Source organism: Melospiza melodia (genome assembly GCF_035770615.1).
Source record: "Melospiza melodia melodia isolate bMelMel2 chromosome 7 unlocalized genomic scaffold, bMelMel2.pri SUPER_7_unloc_2, whole genome shotgun sequence".
NCBI lineage: Eukaryota > Metazoa > Chordata > Aves > Passeriformes > Passerellidae > Melospiza > Melospiza melodia.
In genome coordinates, this window is record NW_026948498.1 from 1,137,244 (window position 1) to 1,143,243 (window position 6,000).

Sequence of the window (6,000 nt, forward strand, 5' to 3'; positions counted from 1 at the left end):
CACAAACAACGGCGCTTTTCCCTGGAAAACAAAACTCGCCTGCTAACTTTTTGATGGCAGATTGCAGGAGCCACTTGGTACTATCAAATCAGCCCAACTTGGCACTGGTGCCACCATGGGTCTGGTAACCATCCTGCCTATCGTAGCTTTTCAGGAGCCAGCCGGTCACTCCCAGCCATAGGCCCCCAGACAAAAACCTCGGCCCGTTTACCTGGCAAACAAAAGTAAGCTACCCCGCTTCTGGATGGCAGATTGCAGGAGCCACTTTGCACCATCAAACCAGTCCGACTTGGCACTGGTGCCACCTCTGGTCTGGGAACCGTCCTGCGTATCGTGGATTCTAATTAGACAGCCGGCCACTCCCAGCCACAGGCCCCCAAACACAAACAACGGCGCTTTTCCCTGGAAAACAAAACTCGCCTGCCAACTTTTTGATGGCAGATTGCAGGAGCCACTTGGTACTATCAAACCAGCCCAACTTGGCACTGCTGCCACCATGGGTCTGGTCACCATCCTGCCTATCGTAGCTTTTCAGGAGCCAGCCGGTCACTCCCAGCCATAGGCCCCCAGACACAAACCTCGGCCCATTTCCCTGGCAAACAAAATTAAGCTGCCCCGCTTCTGGATGGCAGATTGCAGGAACCACTTGGTAGTATCAAAGCAGCCCGACTTGGCACTGGTGCCACCTCTGGTCTGGGAACCATCCTGCGTATCGTGGATTCTAAGGAGCCAGCCGGCCACTCCCAGCCACAGGCCCCCAAACACAAACAACGGCGCTTTTCCCTGGAAAACAAAACTCGCCTGCCAACTTTTTGATGGCAGATTACCGGAGCCCCTTGGTACTATCAAACCAGCCCAACTTGGCACTGGTGCCACATTGGCTCTGGGAACTATGCCGCGTAACGTAGATTCTAAGACGCCATGGGGCCACTCCCAGCCACAGGCCCCTAAACACAAACAACGGCGCTTTTCCCTGGAAAACAAAACTCGCCTGCCAATATTTGATGGCAGATTGCAGGAGCCACTTTGCACCAGTAAACTAGCCCGATTTGGCACTGGTGCCACGTCTGGTCCTGGGACCATGCTGCGTATCGTGGATTCTAAGGAGCCAGCCGGCCACTCCCAGCCACAGTCCCCCAAACACAAACAACGGCGCTTTTCCCTGGAAAAGAAAACTCGCCTGCCAACTTTTTGATGGCAGATTGCAGGAGCCACTTGGTACTATCAAACCAGCCCAACTTGGCACTGGTGCCACCATGGGTCTGGTCACCATCCTGCCTATCGTAGCTTTTCAGGAGCCAGCCGGTCACTCCCAGCCATAGGCCCCCAGACACAAACCTCGGCCCGTTTCCCTGGCAAACAAAAGTAAGCTGCCCCGCTTCTGGATGGCAGATTGCTGGAACCACTTGGTACTATCAAACCAGCCCGACTTGGCACTGGTGCCACCTTGGCTCTGGGAACCATGTTGCGTATCGTGGATTCTAAGGAGCCAGCCAGCCACTCCCAGCCATAGGCCCCCAAACACAAACAACGGCGCTTTACCCTGGAAAACAAAACTCGCCTGCCAACTTTTTGATGGCAGATTGCATGAGCCACTTGGTACTATCAAATCAGCCCAACTTGGCACTGGTGCCAGCATGGGTCTGGAAACCATCCTGCCTATCGTAGCTTTTCAGGAGCCAGCCGGTCACTCCCAGCCATAGGCCCCCAGACAAAAACCTCGGCCCGTTTCCCTGGCACACAAAAGTAAGCTACCCCGCTTCTGGTTGGCAGATTGCAGGAGCCAATTGGTAGTATCAAACCAGCCCAACTTGGCACTGGTGTCACCTTGGCTCTGTGAACCATGCTGCGTATCGTGGATTCTAAGGAGGCAGCCGGCCACTCCCAGCCACAGGCCCCCAAACACAAACAACGGCACTTTTCCCTGGAAAACAAAACTCGCCTGCCAACATTTTGATGGCAGATTTCAGGAGCCACTTGGTACTATCAAACCAGCCCAACTTGGCACTGGTGCCACCATGGGTCTGGTCACCATCCTGCCTATCGTAGCTTTTCAGGAGCCAGCCAGTCACTCACAGCCCTATGCCCCGTGACACAAACCTCGGCCCGTTTCCCTGGCAAAGAAAAGTAAGCTGCCCCGCTTCTGGATGGCAGATTGCAGGAGCCACTTTGCACCATCTAACCAGCCCGACTTGGCACTGGTGCCACCTTGGATCTGGGAACCATGCTGCGTATCGTGGATTCTAAGGAGCCAGCCGGCCACACCAAGCCACATTCCGCCAAACACAAACAACGGCGCTTTACCCTGGAAAACAAAACTCGCCTGCCAACTTTTTGATGGCAGACTGCAGGAGACACTCGGTACTATCAAACCAGCCCAACTTGGAACTAGTGCCACCTTGGCTCTGGGAACCATGCTGCGTAACGTAGATTCTAAGACGCCAGGGGGCCACTCCCAGCCACAGGCCCCCAAACACAAACAACGGCGCTTTTCCCTGGAAAACAAAACTCGCCTGCCAATTTTTTGATGGCAGATTGCAGGAGACACTTGGTACTATCAAACCAGCCCAACTTGGCACTGGTGCCACCATGGGTCTCGTCACCATCCTGCCTATCGTAGCTTTTCAGGAGCCAGCCGGTCACTCCCAGCCATAGGCCCCCAGACACAAACCTCGGCTCGTTTCCCTGGCAAACAAAAGTAAGCTGCCCCGCTTCTGGATGGCAGATTGCAGGAGCCACTTGGTACTATCAAATCAGCCCAACTTGGAACTGGTGCCACCATGGGTCTGGTCACCATCCTGCCTATCGTAGCTTTTCAGGAGCCAGCCGGTCACTCCCAGCCATAGGCCCCCAGACAAAAACCTCGGCCTGTATCCCAGGCAAAGAAAAGTAAGCTACCCCGCTTCTGGATGGCAGATTGCAGGAGCCCCTTTGCACCATCAAACTAGCCCGACTTGGCACTGGCGCCACATCTGGTCCTGGAACCATGCTTAGTATCGTGGATTCTAATTAGGCAGCCGGCCACTCCCAGCCACAGGACCCCAAACAAAATCAACTGCGCTTTTACCGGGAAAACAAAACTCACCTGCCTATATTTGATGGCAGATTGCAGGAGCCACTTGGTACTATGAAACCAGCCCAACTTGGCACTGGTTCCACCATGGATCAGGTCACCATCCTGCCTATCGTAGCTTTTCAGGACCTAGCCTGTCACTCCCAGCCGTAGGCCCCCAGACACAAACCTCGGCCCGTTTCCCTGGCAAACAAAAGTAAGCTACCCCTCTTCTGGATAGCAGATTGCAGGAGCCACTTTGCACCATCAAACCAGCCCGACTTGGCACTGGTGCCACCTCTGGCCTGGAAACCATCCTGCGTGTCGTGGATTCTAAGGAGCCAGCCAGCCACTCCCAGCCACAGGCCCCCAAACACAAACAACGGCGCTTTTCCCTGGAAAACAAAACTCGCCTGCCAACTTTGTGATGGTAGATTGCAGGAGCCACTTGGTACTATCAAATCAGCCCAAATTGGCACTGGTGCCACCATGGGTCCGGTTAGCATCCTGCCTATCGTAGCTTTTCAGGAGCCAGCCGGTCACTCCCAGCCATAGGCCTCGAGACACAAACCTCGGCCCCTTTCCTTGGCAAACAAAAGTAAGCTACCCCGCTTCTGGATGGCAGATTGCAGGAGCCACTTTGCACCATCAAACCAGCGCGACTTGGCAGTTGTGCCACCTTGGGTCTGGGAACCATCCTGCGTATCGTGGATTCTAAGGAGCCAGCTGGCCACTCCCAGCCACAGGCCCCCAAACACAAACAACGGCGCTTTTCCCTGGAAAACAAAACTCGACTGCCAACTTTTTGATGGCAGATTGCAGGAGACACTTGGTACTATCAAACCAGCCCAACTTGGCACTGGTGCCATCTCAGGTCTGGGAACCATGCTGCGTAACGTAGATTCTAAGACGCCATGGGGCCACTCCTAGCCACAGGCCCCCAAAAACAAACAACGGCGCATTTCCCTGGAAAACAAAACTTGCCTGCCAACATTTTGATGGCAGATTGCAGGAGCCACTTGGTACTATCAAACCAGCCCAACTTGGCACTGGTGCCACCATGGGTCTGGTCACCATCCTGCCTATCGTAGCTTTTCAGGAGCCAGCCGGTCACTCCCAGCCATAGGCCCAGAGACACAAACCTCGGCCCTTTTCCCTGGCAAACAAAAGTTAGCTACCGCGCTTCTGGATGGCAGATTGCACGAACCACTTTGCACCATCAAACCAGCCCAACTTGGCACTGGTGCCACCTTGGCTCTGGGAACCATGCTGCGTATCGTGCATTCTAAGGAGGCAGCCGGCCACTACCAGCCACAGGCCCCCAAACACAAACAACGGCGCTTTTCCCTGGAAAAAAAAACTGGCCTGCCAACTTTTTGATGGCAGATTGCATGAGACACTTGGTACTATCAAATCAGCCCAACTTGGCACTGGTGCCACCATGGGTCTGGTCACCATCCTGCCTATCGTAGCTTTTCAGGAGCCAGCTGCTCAATCCCAGCCATAGGCCCCCAGACACACACCTCGGCCCGTTTCCCTGGCAAACAAAGGTAAGCTACCCCGCTTCTGGATGGCAGATTGCAGGAGCCACTTTGCACCATCAAACTAGCCCGACTTGGCACTGGTGCCACCTCAGGTCTGGGAAGCATCCTGCGTATCGTGGATTCTAAGGAGCCAGCTGGCCACGCCCAGCCACAGGCCCCCAAACACAAACAACGGCGCTTTTCCCTGGAAAACAAAACTCGCCTGCCAACTTTTTGATGGCAGATTGCAGGAGCCACTTGGTACTATCAAATCAGCCCAACTTGGCACTGGTGCCACCATGGGTCTGGTCACCATCCTGCCTATCGTAGCTTTTCAGGAGCCAGCCGGTCACTCCCAGCCATAGGCATCGAGACACAAACCGCGGCCCGTTTCCTTGGCAAACACAAGTAAGCTACCCCGCTTCTGGATGGCAGATTGCTGGAGCCACTTTGCACCATCAAACCAGCCCGACTTGGCACTGGTGCCACCTTGGCTCTGGGAACCATGTTGCGTATCGTGGATTCTAAGGAGCCAGCTGGCCACTCCCAGCCACATGCCGCCAAACAAAAACAACGACGCTTTTCCCTGGAAAACAAAACTCGCCTGCCAACTTTTTGATGGCAGATTGCAGGAGCCACTTGGTACTATCAAACCAGCCCAACTTGGCACTGGTGCCACCATGGGTCTGGTCACCATCCTGCCTATCGTAGCTGTTCAGGAGCCAGCCGGTCACTCCCAACCATAGACCCTCACACACAAACCTCGGCCCGTTTCCCTGGCAAACAAAAGTAAGCTGCCCCACTTCTGGATGGCAGATTGCAGGATCCACTTGTTACTATCAAACTGGCCCGACTGGGCACTGGTGCCACCTTGGGTCTGGGAACCATCCTGCGTAACGATGATTCCAAGACGCAAGGGGGCCACTCCCAGCCACAGGTCCCCAAACACAAACAACGGCGCTTTTCCCCGGAAAACAAAACTGGCCTGCCAACTTTTTGACGGCAGATTGCAGGAGCCACTTGGTACTATCAAAGCAGCCCAACTTGGCACTGCTGCCACCATGGGTCTGGTCACCATCCTGCCTATCGTAGCTTTTCAGGAGCCAGCCGGTCACTCCCAGCCATAGGCCCCCAGACAAAACCTCGGCCCGTTTCCCTGGCACACAAAAGTAATCTACCCCGCTTCTGGTTGGCAGATTGCAGGAGCCACTTGGTAGTATCAAACCAGCCCAACTTGGCACTGGTGCCACCTTGGCTCTGTGAACCATGCTGCGTATCGTGGATTCTAAGGAGCCAGCCGGCCACTCCCAGCCACAGGCCCCCAAACACAAACAACGGCGCTTTTCCCTGGAAAACAAAACTCGCCTGCCAACTTTTTGATGGCAGATTGCAGGAGCCACTTGGTACTATCAAACCAGCCCAACT